At 41.8% G+C, this 14,456-nt stretch overlaps 1 non-coding gene across 1 annotated transcript; it reads left to right on the top strand.

Moving 5' to 3' along the window:
* The first annotated feature begins 1,139 nt into the window (after nucleotides 1-1,139).
* Nucleotides 1,140-1,211, top strand: TRNAS-GGA (transfer RNA serine (anticodon GGA)). Its single transcript has one exon. It is a non-coding gene; the product is annotated as a tRNA-Ser (tRNA).
* The last annotated feature ends 13,245 nt before the right edge of the window (nucleotides 1,212-14,456 follow it).

The raw sequence follows: 14,456 nt of genomic DNA on the forward strand, positions 1-14,456 counted from the left end.
CTCAAGACGGAGAACGCAATGGCAACCCACTCCAGTACTCTTGTCTGGACAATCCCATGGATGGAGGAGCCTGGTAGGCTGCGGTCCATGGAGTCACAAAGAATCAGACACGACTGAGCAACTTCACTTTTCACTTTCATGCATTGGAGAAGGAAATGGCAACCCACTCCAGTGTTCTTGCCTGGAGAATCCCAGAGACGGGGGAGCCTGGTGGGCTGCCATCTATGGGGTTGCACAGAGTCAGACACGACTGAAGCGACTTAACCATAGCAGCTGTCTCAAGAACGCTCTGGTCAAGGATTCTGTTGCTTGTTTGGTGCTGAGCTGGGCCACTATACTGATTCCTTCTGATCTGGGGAACAAAGTCTGCCAGGATTTCCTCTATGTCCCACCATTTACATATTTTTAAAAATCTTGTCTATTAGGAAATGTGAGGAATGTGGGGTTCTCATAGATGTTCATCTATCCACCATTTATTGAGTGCCTATTATCTACCAGCTGCTGTGAGAGGAACACATTTACTGACACAAATTCAAATAAATAGCCCTGGCAGATGAGGGCTTTCTTTAAAGCACAGGAAACATAACTGAAACCTAATTTCTTTAAGTCTGATTTGAGAAAATATAATTCCACTCATTGCTCCTAATTTTCCCATTTCTTGTAGCCTTTTATACTTGTATTTTTTTTTTACATTGAGATATAATTCATATAACATAAAAGTCAACTGTTTTAAATTGTGCACTTTGGTGGTTTTTAGTATAGTCATTATGTTGTATAATTATCAAAACTATCTAATTCTAGAATATTTTCATCACCCTAAAAGGAAACCCCATACATACTAGCAGATTTGAACCCCACCCCTTCATCCCTTGTCAACCACCGATCTATTTTTTGTCTTTATGGATTAGTCCATTCTGGACGTTTCATATTATGAAGTCATACTGTGTGTGGTCTGTTGTGTCCGGCTTTTTTCACTTAGCATAATGTTTTCAAGGTTCATCCATATTGTAGCTAATAGCAGCACTTCATTTTTCATTGCCAAATGACATTTCATTATATGTTATATGGATATGCCATATTATCTTCATCCATTAACCATCTGATGGACTTTGGGGTCATTTATACTTTTTGGTGGGACTTCCCTGGTGGCTCAGAGGTTAAAGCATCTGCCTGGAATGCAGGAGACCTGGGTTCGATCCCTGGGTTGGGAAGATCCCCTGGAGAAGGAAATGGCGACCCACTCCAGTACTCTTGCCTGGAGAATCCCATGGAAGGAGGAGCCTGGTAGGCTACAGTCCATGGGGTCTCAAAGAGTCGGACGCGACTGAGCAACTTTACTCACTCACTCATACTTTTTGGTTATTATGAATAATGTTGATATGAACATTGGTTTATAACTTGTATGAATGAATATTTTCACTTCTCTTGGGTATATATCTAGGAGTGGATCTATTGGGTTATATGGTAATTCTACTTTTTAATTTTGCAAGAACCTACCAAGGTGTTTTTCCAAAGTGGCTATACCATTTTACATTCCCATCAGTAATATATATATATATATATATTTTTTTTGGTTGTCTTTAATAGAAAATATTTGTAACCACCCCAGGAGTTAGGTTAGTAGTTTTCTTCCCAGTTTATTGGTGAGGGCAGTAGAGCAATAAACTGAAAAATGCCTTCCTGGGGCCAGATCCTTGTTTCTTCATTTATTCAGCATCCACCGATTCACTGTTCTGTTCCCGGCATTGTTCCCAGTTCTGTGGATGCAGAGATGAGTAAAATATGCTGTCTGTGAAGTGTTGAATCGAGTCTGTGAAACTTCTGTTGAAATATTTAAAATGGTAAAAGCTCTCATTCATGTGACTTGGTTTAGATGGAATCTGCTCAGAGTCTTAAGGATGGACCTAAACAAATATCCCTTGATTGGATGATTTTTGGACGATGTTCCTAGTACCCATGGTAAGCTATCAGTTCACGTTTTCTTTTCTTAGTGGAGAAAATGTGTTAGCGTCTGGCATTTGCTGTGTCTCTGAAATGAACAATTTTATAGTGGAATCATCTAATCCCAGGAATTTGGGAATAAGTATATAACTTACGTTGAAAAAAGTAACAATCCTGAACACGTGTGTAGTTTTTCACCATTTCCAGGGCTGTTTTGTATGTGTTACCATGTCTTCTTTGACCGCAGTCCTGTGAAGTAGGCCAGGCAAACACACGTTATTTCTATTTCATGGGTCACTGAACCTCAGGGAAGCAGAGTAGTTTGCCCTGGCTCACACGAATGAGCCAGAAGACCCTTCGCTAGAGCAGTCATTCCCAAATACTATTTCTTGGACTGGTGCCAGGAAGGGATAGAGTTCACTGATTCATGAGCAAGTGAGAAAAGTAAGGCAAAGTCGTGAGGTTTTCACATCACTAAATGTATTTGATTTTAAGAAATGTCTTTTAGTCTAAAATTAAGTATTGGCTTACAGAAAAACCCAAATGAACCCTTTGGCCAACCCAATACCTCTTATTTCTATATTAGTTAGTAAAATGTCTGTTTTCTTTATTGAATGTGGTGATGGTAGATAGCAACATTTCTGTAATTTTTATTTGAAAAAAAAAATGTTGGTAATTTTCATTAACAAAACTTTTTTTTTTTGTTTTTAAAGTGTTTCATGAAATCTCCAGAGCAGAGTCAGGCCTGGTCCAGTGATTCCTGATTAATCACTCTTTTACCTTCTCCTGGGCACCTTCTTCTAGTTAAAGTAGAAAATATGTCCTTTTAGAGATGTAGTCATTTTTCCTATGTACCTATGTCACATGCAACTTTAGTACGTAGTCTCCTGGTTTTCAGCTAAACCCTCGTAGGCAATTATATATCAGAGATTCAAAGGCTGTGGGACACCCTTGCAGGCAGAATGATCTACTCAGTCTTCTGTTCTTGACTGTAGGTAAGTATGTCTTGTTGTTCAGTTTGTTAATTATTCTTGCCTTTTTTTTTTTTTTTTTGGCAGTGGGGAGAGGAGGTTGGACAAGGCATTTTTAGTAAAATGCAATTGACTGTATTTGAAAAGATGTAGCAATTATTCATTTGATGAATGGTTCTCCATCTGGTAGAAAGCAAGACTCAACCTGAACAGTATGTGTGACTTGCCTACATCACATACCAATGAGAGGAACTAGAAGTGGAAAGCCTTCTATTTCTAAATATTACTCATCTACTTCAAAATGTAATCGTGGGAATGACATGCAAATTACCAATGGAAAAAAAATCCTCTTGACTCTTTAAAACACTGAGCAAAAAGATGTAGCAGGATTAAATCATCCTCAAGTCCCCTTGCTTGTTACACTGGGTTTGTGGGAGGGAAGGGATTTCTGTGCCAGATACCCGCTCTCCTAAAGGAGCCTTCCCCAAAGCCAGAAGACTTGCTCCAGCATTAGGGTTACTACACTCAAATACACCTGGAGAAAGAGTACTATGAAAAGTAAATCCTGGTTCTGTAAGGCGGGACTTTGGATTTATAAATATCCGTGAGTGGCAGAGCATCCACACTCCTCAAACTTCTGGACTAGAACCTACCTGTTCCTCTTGTTGCCCTTCAAGGGTAGTGTTTATGTGTGTTATAACTTCTTTCTCATTCAATTCTCATAACGACTTCATAGGTAGGGATATTCTCATTCCCATTTTATAGATAAAGAGCCCAAGGCACAGAGAAGTTAAGAAACTTGCCCAAGGTCACACAGTGGCAAGGTCTGTATTTGAACCTGACAACTGAGCATCAGAGGTCGTCTGTGAATCCCTGTGTGGTGCTGCTTTCTATGGCTAAGTGGCGTTTTTTCACTTTCCCCTAAATACAGCATGTTTTCTTACATGAATAGTCAATAATCTAAACTAGAGAATAGATTGAAAGTTTTCAGGGCACTTGGCTGGCTGGTGAGTCCATTGCAAATGTAATAGAAAGACTGGTGACTTTGAGGTTAAACAGTTAAACTCATTTTTATTTCCCCAAACTTTAAACTTTTATTTTGTATTTGGGTATAGCTGATAAAAAATGTTGTGGTAATTTCAGGTGAATAGCAAAGGGACTCAGCCATGCATGTATATGTATCCTTTCTCCCCCCAAACCCTCTCCCATTCAGGCTGGCACATAACATTGTGAACTCACCTATTTTTTGCAGCCATTTTCTAATAGTGTTAACTTGTCTACTTGGTTAACTTTAAAAGCCTCAACTTTCTCCTTTGTACACTAGTGATAATAATTCAATGACATGTCCCATGAAGAAGTCATGGTAGGATGAAGGATGTAGGTAAAGTTTCAGGAAGAGGATGGCGTGCAGCACACTCTACATGGAACACAAGTGTACACCCGTTTCCCCCTCACCCTCACTCCTTCCCACTTTACCCTTTCTGTCACTCAAATGCTTAGATAAGCTTGGTTAGTCCTCCATTGAAATGAATGGCCCCGCATCACCTGTAGCTTAATATGAAGGAGGGCAAGGGTAAATCCCACGAGAAGCTGCATGATATAGAAGAAAGAACTCAGAAAGGAAACAAGTGTCAAGTGTAACATTCTCTGAGGAGACCAGAAATACCATCAAGATGAGAAAGTGGGTCTACAGAACCCTGAACTGTCCCCATTGAGGGTTCATACCAAAAGGAAGTGAAAAATTGAGATTAAAGGACAGACATTAGAAACTAGTCCCATCTCCCACATGCTCTTGAATGAAGAAGTAGAAGTGTGGGCTGGCAAGGTCACTCCTGTGTGATGTGATCTCACCAAAGGCCTCAAGAATCTACCCATCCACCCTGGGGCCTTCTTCAGATAACCTTCGAAATGTACCAAGTTCAAGGAGATGTCCTTCATTCTCTAGTTTTGTTTTAAAAATGTGAATATGGATTATAATTCTTCCCATTCCTAAAATATGTATCATCATAGGGAAGGGTGGCCTCATATACTCAGAAGCTATATTTTCTTACCTCTCCTGGGCAAAAATAAATTTGTTTAGTAGTAACTAAATAGCAGAGGTGATATTTTGGAGAATCTAGTAATTAAAAAAAATCTTTTCATGCTCTATTTAAAAGGATAAGGCAACAATATTAAGGATAATTTTGAAAATAGGATTTAAAAAACCAACCAGGATTCTGCCAACTTAAATTTCTATTTTAATTTCCATATACTAGAAAGTTTATATCATATATTTATTTCAGGTATTAGATTTTAGTCTTTTCATATATAGACATTTTGCATGATTTCAATCATAGGTTATATGCCATTAGGTATATCATAGGTTTAGAAATCTGCATCTCTATTCCATACAATTGTCATTTTAATGACGTAAGTGGGAAAGGATAGTATATGTTCCTCTTAGGAATGTGAAGAGAGTGACTCCCAGGCACAATCATAATGATGTGACATCATTTGGTGATTGATACTAGTTTTGCCCAATTATGGACAATGCTGAGGCACCAAAGAATGGTTACAGCTGCTAGAAAAAGAGACCCAACTATAGTATTTTAAACACATGACAAAGAAAAAAAAAAAGCCAATGGAAGGCTGTTCAGTTCTGATGTTTGCAAGATGTCAGTGGCCAAGGCTATTTCTGTTTTTCTGCTTTGCCATTCTTTTTGCATGGCTTTCAAGTTCAAAGTTACAATATGGCTGCTTGAATTATAGCTTTCATGTCTGAATTCCAGGCAAGAAGCAGGATGAAGAGAAAGGCAAAGGTGTCCCTTCCCCACCTTCACCATCTACTTCTTTTTAAAGAGCTTCCCCAAAGTTCCCTGTCAAAGAACCTCATGAATTGTGTGATTTTGGGTAAATCACATAAACTCTTGGAGGTTTCACTTCTTCACTGATAAACCAACAGGAGTAATTTCTACCTCTCAAACATACGTGTGTGTTTGCTCAGTTGTGTCAGACTCTTTGTGAGTCTTTGGACCGTAGCCCTCTAGGATCCTCTGTCCATAGGATTTTCCCGGCAAGAATACTGGAGTGGGTTGCCATTTTCTCCTCTAGGGGATCTTCCTGCCCCAGGGATCAAATCCATGTCTCCTATGGCTTCTGCATTGCAGGCAGAGTCTTTACCCACTGAGTGATTGGGGCTTCCCCCTACTTTGCAAGGTGTATGTGAAAGAATACTGCAAATCCAAAAACGCTGTCTAAATGCAAGGACTAAATTAAAACAGTACTTGTGGTCCAATGCAGATTGCAATAGCTGCAATAGTTCATATTTCTGTGTTCTTGTTGCAGAAGAGCACATTGCAATTATTTATAATCACTCCCTTTCCCCATCCTGAAGTGTTTTTGAGACAGAGAGAAAGCAGAACTGGACTGTGTTTGGTTCATGTGAGTGGGAAGTCTGAGGACTATGAGACTCCAGACAGTGGTAGAAGTGAACAGACTCCAAAGCTGCTTCCTTATGCCTCCATGTCTTTGTCGTCTGGGACATGGAATAGAAGGTTGGAAAAATCCTAAACTCAGAGGCTGAAAAAGTCCTAATGTAGTTCCTTGAGAACTAGCAGATCTCCAGGCCAAGTCTGCTGTGTGTGGCCCTGATCTTTGTGATTAAAATGGTAAGCTCCTGAGGGAAGGAATTCTATCTCTGTGTTCCTTTGTATTCCAATTCTTTGAACCTAGAAGGACCTGGGTAAAAATCTATTTATTAATTCTAGCCCCACCTGGAAGACAGAGTCATTCTTACATGTGACTTATTTAAGCTCTTGTGCCACTTAACCTGTTATGATTAACTGGAGCCACAAAGGACTAGGTGGGTTGAAGCATATTTTTGAATAAAAATAATTATAAGATAAATAAGCACTAGGGATAGACCATACATGATGAACATAATTAACAGTGCTGTATGTCATATATGAAAGTTGCTAAGAGAGTAAATCCTGAGTTCTTGTCACAAGAAAACAAATTTCTATTTCTTTAATTTAGTGTCTACATGAGATGATAATGTTCACTAAACTTTACTGTGATACTTGTTTCATGATGTATGTGAATCAAACCACTATGCTATATACCTTGAACTTAGCACAGTGCTGTATGTCAATTATATCTCAGTAAAACTGGAGGAAAAAAAAGAGAAAGAAACAAGCAAGGCCAGAGACATATTGCAACAACCAGGCAGAATACTGATAGGTGCTCAGAATGAAAGCTGTACAAACCTGGATACTGACTGGATAGTGGAGGAGGGCTGGTGAAGGGAACAAGAAGTGAAGATGACTTTGAGATTTGAGCCTAGGTGATGGGAAGAATGGTTCTGTGACCAGAAAAAGGGAAGCTGGGGCTATGAGCTGGGCTGGGGGAGGGAAGATGAAGATGATGAGTTGAAAGTGCTGAATTTGAGATGCTTAGGGATGTGGTGCGCATATCAAGGAGTTAGGTGGAAATGTGTAGTTCAAAGGAGAGAGTAGGATACACATCAACAAATAAACAAAAGCACAGTGAGTCAGCTGCTTTGTGGAGGGTTGGCTGGAGCTCTCAGCAGTAGATGAACTTTGTGGGAAGGAGAGTGGAGCAGAGATTCCTTGCTTAGGGTCTGTGGGGAGGCTTGTGGGCTGTGAACTCCTTCACATTTTAAGCAGAATGTTGTGTATTTGCAAAAGCCCGCAATTTTATTGGCTTATTTATCCTAAACAAGGTTAAAAACCATTACTACATATAGAAAGAGGTGGACTGAGATGGTGCTTATGGAATTTATACATAGTTATTTCTGCCTAAAATAACCCAATCAACCTCTGCATTCCTGACTATCATCCCTCAGACTACAGCGGTTGTTGTCTTACCACAGCAGACTCTTAGATTAGGATTATTTTAAAATGTTTCTTCTTGCCAAGACAATTCAGTATGGAAAGAACAGTCTTGTAAAAAAAATGGTTCTGAGATAACTAGATATCCACATGTGAAAGAATTAATCTGGACCCTCTTACACAGTATATAAAAGTTAACTCAAAATTGATCAAAAACCTAAATGTAAGAGCTAGAGTATCAGACTCTTAAAAGAAAAACACCTTGTAAGGTGTAAATCTTAAAACCTTGGTGTAAATCTTAGATAGGTACCTTAAGCACAAGAAACCAAAGAATAAGTTGGGCTTTTGTAAAATTCAACCTTTGTGCTTCAAAGACCCTGTCAAGGAAGTGAAAAGACAACCCACAGAATGGTAGATATTTGCAAGTCATATTGCAAAGATCTGATAAGGATCTTACACATCCAGAACATATAAAGAATTCTTACAACTCAACAATAAAAAGAAATATAACCCACTTAACAATAGCAAAGGACTTGAATAAATACATCTCCAAATAAAACAATTAACCAATAAGCACATGAAAAAATACTCAATATCATTAGTTATCAGAGAAATGCAAATCAAAAACATATGAGATACTACTCCATATTCACTGGTTTGGGTGATAATAATAATCAACAACAACAGATAACATGTTGGCAAGTATGTAGAGAAGTTGGAATCTTCATACACTGTAGATGAGTGTAAAAAAGGTACAGCCACTTTGGAAAAACAGTTTGGCATTTCCTTACAAAGTTAAACAGAGTTACCATCAGTCAGTCAGTTCAGTTGCTCAGTCGTGTCCGACTCTTTGAGACCCCATGAATTGCAGCACGCCAGGCCTCCCTGTCCATCACCAACTCCCAGAGTTCACTCAAACTCATGTCCATCGAGTCAGTGATGCCATCCAGCCATCTCATCCTCTCTCGTCCCCTTCTCCTCCTGCCCCCAATCCCTCCCAGCATCAGGGTCTTTTCCAATGAGTCAACTCTCCAACAATTCCACTCCTAGATATAAACCCAAGATAATTAAAAACATATGTTCACAAGCTTGCACACAAATATTCACAGCAGCATTATTCATAATAGCTCCAAAGTGTAAATAACCCAAATGTTCATCAGTTGATGAATGAATAGATAAAACATAATGTAGCCATACAGTGGAATATATACTATTCAGCCATAAGGAGGAATGAAGTACTGATCTATGCTATGATATGCATGAACCTTGAAAATAATATAAGTGAAAGAAACTGTATGTATTGTATGATTTCATTTAAATGAAATATCTAGGATAGACAAATCTGTTGAGACAAAAGGTGGATTAGTGATTGACAGAAGCTGGGGAGGAGAAGAATAGGGAGTGATGACCATTGGGTACCAGGCTTCTTTTTGGGGTGATGGCAATGTTCTGGAATTGGTGATGGTGGCTGGGAATACAATAAAAATCATCAGTTGATTTTGTGGTATGTGAAACTGTATCTCAGTAAAAAGTATTCTTAAGTCTTTTTTGATTGTCTGATTGCTTTTTAAATGGGATGGAAAATAATATTCATTATCCAAAAAGAAGGAATTGCATGACCAAAGTCATAGGGATAGGAAAGTAAAGAGAGATTTTAAGGAATAGTGTATTTAGATGGAACATTGGTGTGTATCTGGAGGAGTCAGGAGATGAAACCCAAATGGTAAATTGGGGCCGGAGTAATCAAGTCAGCCAGTCTCTGAATGAGTCATAAATACTCATGAGGACTTACTTGGTGCCTGCCACTACTTTGAGTGCTTGAACAAAAAGATCTGCTCCCTACACACAGAGGGCTCAGCCGTCTTGCTCTGGTGATATTAAACAAATATTTAATTCAAATTCAATTAAGCAATTATAAGGGTGAGAAGGGCTGGAAGTTCAGAGTACTATGGAAACGTGATGGTGGGAATCCAGGGAAGTTATCGAAAGAAAGGGGAAGTTTAAGCTGAAGAGGATCTGACCTTCAGGCTAGCAGATTTTGACCAAACAAGTTGGAAACTGGTAGCCATTTAAAGGGGTCAATGCCCCCAGGGGAGATAGGCGATTAGAGCAATGACCGAGGAAGACGCAGCCAGCGGTGACATATTTACCATGCAAGGCTCTTTGGGGTGCCAGTCTGGCCCCAAACACCCTGTACTGCCAGTAAAGCAGGGGCAGGAAGAACATTTTTTCAACAGTGACAGTCTGCTGAAAGCAATTCATCAAGAGCCCTTCCTGGCTTTTTCTTTTTTTGGGTCAGGCAGATAGAAAAGTCATCATACAGCTTCATGTTCCAGGGTCACTTCTTTATCTTGAATTTGCTCCAATGGGAGTTGTGAAAATGAGCTGCTAGGCCATGATGCATATATCCTTCAAGTGTGTGTGTGTGTGTGTGTGTGTGTGTGTGTACCATGTCAGGGAAAGGTGGAGAGCAGGGTTTTGAGAACAATACTGTGAAACAAATTCTCCGTCTCTCTTTGTATCTACAAATTATCACTACCTATACATATTTGTCTCTCAGTCTTATGTGGGAGGTGCCGGGGGACACAGATGTGGATGGATGACATGTGGGCTGGACTCAGGGACCCCCTATCTATTGAGAGACATTGGTCAAACACAACTATAATGTGTACCAAGGACTACTGGAAATAGAGGGTGAGAGAGGCTAGTTCCAACAGATAGGGAGGAAAAAAAAAAATTTCATTGAGTGAGAATTCCCACGCCAACTTTAGACTGTAAGCTTCTTAAAGACAGAGGCTGACTTTTTTTTTTTTTCCCATTCACACTCCTGGGAGGCCCCTGAGCCCTGGATGGATTCAGCTGACTCACTGATAAGTCCTGCAGACTTTTGCTTCCTGGTTCCAGACCTGCGTGCTGGTCACTGACACTCTTTCTTTCATATTGAATAACTCTGTTTCTAGGGCTGGTGCTTGTTAGGAGGTCTGGAGCAATTCTTGTGTTTATTGAAAAAAAAGATACTATTGAAAGGAAATTTGGTAATAATATAGCAAACATCCTGCCTGACCTTTACATTCTGCTCCTCTTCCCCCTCCAGCCCCATGTTCTCTTACAAACCATCACTGGAGGTCCTAAAGTCCTAGAACCATCACTTCTTGGGCAAATCTGTTTCCTGGACAGTTGGAGCTTGGCCTGTGGCCTGGCTACCGGCATTTCTCTTTTTCTAGGATTGTGTATCTGGAAAGGACAGCGACCTAGCCAGTTGGGGTGGGCACAGTGCTTTGAAAACCGGGAGCTTGGGAATGAATCATCGAGGGGTCCCCCTGGCAAGTAGGAGCTTCCTCTTTCAGCCAGTAGGATGCAAAGATGTTAAGTCACCAGGACCACTCTGTTGTACTGGTTGCTATTGGTTTCTTTTGTTTAAAAAAAAAAAAAAGCAAAGTGGCAGTTTGCTAAAGAAGCTTTTGTTTGGTGGGAAAAGTGCTTTTACCTTAGACAGGAAAGGCGTCAGCAATGGCAGGAGGTGGTGCTGGGCAGTCTTCTCATGGAGCCATCTGGTGGTTCTTCACTGTAAGTGCCGCTCCTGGAGCTGCCTCCCTGTGGGCTGAGCTCCCTCGGTCAGTGTTTCTCTCCTTGGAGAAATAGCCTCCCCAGCTCAGGGAAGAGACCCCTCTCCATGACACTATACCCAACGGATGCCCACTTTGATTTTTCTTCACTGTGGCTCTCAAGGGCCTACAGGACTTGTCCTGGGGCTTCCACCCTTCTCCTCCTATATCCAGACAGACTCCTCAAGCTCCAGGTCCCCTCGGCCCTTCTGCTCTCCCTGGGGCCCTTTGCATTCCCTTCTCTCTGCTCAGGTTGCCTTTCTCTAGCAGCTTTTCAAATCTGGCTTCTTCTCTGTGCTCATACATTAGCTCCGAGCTTTCCTTGGAAAGGTCTAGTTTACTTCTCTCTCTAAAGCAGTCCTTGCACCAAGTCATTCTCCATCAAAGATTCTTTGCCTTTTTCACTCATAGGCTATTTAGTATTATCTAAAACGATCTCCTTCATTCATGTGCTTTCCCTTTTGTTTATTGTCTGACTTAAGTCTGTTCGAGCAGACCCTTGTCTGTTTCATCTGTTTTGAGAAAAATTCCTGACTTGTGTCGAGTGTTCAGTAAATACATGTGGGAAAAAAAAAAAAAAGAATGAGAATGAAGTCACAAAACATGGAAAGGTAGAAGCTAGAGAGCCTAGAGGGGTTGTCTGGGGTTATTTACGCTGGACCCCTCCTCATTCGCTGCTTCTTTCCAAGTCACAGGCTACTGGAGGGTCTATTTGCATGGCTAGCCTCCATTTTTCTATGGGATTATACTTTGGCTGCCAGGAATTTGGTTCTTTCTCACCATCCAACCCTGCTCTCTCCTTATCTTGGTGCAGTTTCTCCTAATATACATCCGCAAACTCTAATAGCTGTAACAGGGGTTGTATTTATAAGGGAAAGTTGTCTTCCATCTTTGAGGCGCCATGGTTCTTAGATGTTTCCAAGTATTCAATGTAAAAGCATTGAACCATCAAGAGAAACTCATACCTCATCTGATCAAACCCTGCTGGTCAGTTTCTCTCACTGTCGAGAACACTTGGCATGCATATCCATGCTCCCTCAGCGGCCAGCAGCTGCCTGTTCTCCTGACGATGACTTTTCATTTCCCAGCCAGCAGCCAAGACTCGACTTGCTCAGCTTCTTCAAGGAAGAGCCCTCAGATTCTGGTGGGGAGGGTGTCAGGTCATTGTTAGCCAGGCTTCCTGTGTCTGAGCCCAGACCTGAACAAATGTCCCTGCTCAGTCTTTTCGTTTTTCTCCAACCTTGGGTACCCTAGCATCCACAGGACAGCTGAGAGCCACAGGGGCTTGTTTGCCCTTTGACTGGGGGAGTAACTAGCAGTTTTCATGAGCTTTTCTCAGACTGGAACTTAATAAAATGTCTTTCTACCTTTTATCCTGGCAATGGAAGAGCTGAGAGGGTAGCAGAGGACTTGTTGGGGCTGGAGTTGTTTTCTGAACAGGTTGTGCTGGGGAGGCAGCCCAGGAGGGAGAAGGAAATTAGAGTCAGAAAATGCGTGTGCGCAGGGGTCCCTGGAGAACCTGCAGAGAAGCGGTCCCTCACTTTGTAGCCGCAGACTCCTGAGCCCATAGCAGTGAGATGACTTACTGGCTCAAGGTCACACATCAAGGCTGTGCGATTTATGGTACTCAGTTCAGTTTGGTTAGGGAAGTAGGAATCCCCTTGGACTTCCCTGGCTTCGGGAACTGGCGCACATGAAGGGTGTCAGGGCTGCTCTAGAGAACCCACATAGTTCTTTGAATCAAGGAGAAATGAGTCAATTGCTAGTTCTTCTTAACTCTTGAACTTTAAAAGTCTAAGTTGTGGTTCAGTATTTGAGGTGGAATGTGCGTTTGCTGAGGAGGTGGAAGGTGACGGAGGATTCAGAAGATTCAGGTGATTAGGTTCTTTGAACTGTCTGTGGGAGGTGGGCGAGCATGACAGGGAGGTAGGCTTCTCCCCAGTGGTGGTAGAATAAAGCAGTGTTAGTGGGTCAACTGGATGTCAGCTCTTTCCCCCCTGGACTGCGGTGCAAAGAGTATCCAGTCGAGGTTTTCTTTGGCAGAATGACTGCTGTGTAAACTGGAATCAGAGAAAAAAGAATTGCTGCATAGGATTGTCTGTGACAGAAAATCTGTTGTGACCAATTTAATTCAGCTCAATGAGTCATTCTCAAGTATATACCCAGTAGAAAGCCAGATGTATTGTGGGGAATAGGAAGAAAGGCTTGTCAGTACTATGACATCTGAGACTGGTCCATCTTATTAAGAAATCAAGACCCACCTACATGGAGCAGACAGAAAATGAGACTGAAAAGCCTGAATGACAAAAATCGTGGTATAAACATTGTATGTTCTGGAAAATGATGAGGAAAAGGAGTCAGGAGAATGGGTCGTGAGGAGGTGAACGTGTGGGAGAGGGCAAGCCACTTATTTGGGGGGTGGCTGGGTCTTCTCGGGGGCGTGTCCCCCAGTGTGAGGCTTTGCTTATGGTAGATGCTCAATAAAGGCCTTCTCAGTGATGGAGGGAGGGCAGGGTGGACAAGAGCAGAGTGTGTGGAAGTTAGCAGAGGTCTGTGAGGACCAGACCAACCTATCCGAGCAGAGAGAGCAGAAGGGCTGGAATGTTCCAGATACACAGTTTGGACTTGCTCTGAGGCCCAGGGAAGCACGGGAGAGGCAGGGTGAGGTGCCTTGGAAGGCACACTCGCCAAAGGTTAGGAAGATGTGGTGCTGGAGCGGGCTTGCTTTCATTCTGTTTGTCTTAGCTGTTCAACACGCCGACTCAGGGTTGTCCCATGAGTCTCTTTCGGGTCTACGTTCTAGAGAATGCATCTCAGGGTTCTGTGCAGGGAGGATATTTGGAGGCAGAGAGGCCTTTGGGCTCCAGGAATTCAGGGGCAGGAGACATGATGAAGGTGGTGGTGATGGGAGCAGCAAGGGAGGGGAGAACTGGGGAGATTTGGCAGTGACTCGGGATGCTTTTAGGTAACTTCAGTAGAGGGGGATCAGCACAGTTGGTTTTAGGGGAAGAGAGATTTTTGGTGAGATGACATTTGGGGTACAAGGTGACTGTGAGATGTCTTACAAGCAGTCAGAAATGAAAGATTGGCTAGATGAAGCAGGGTAGGTA

This window comes from Bos taurus, chromosome 26, assembly GCF_002263795.3.
Source record: "Bos taurus isolate L1 Dominette 01449 registration number 42190680 breed Hereford chromosome 26, ARS-UCD2.0, whole genome shotgun sequence".
Taxonomy (NCBI): domain Eukaryota; kingdom Metazoa; phylum Chordata; class Mammalia; order Artiodactyla; family Bovidae; genus Bos; species Bos taurus.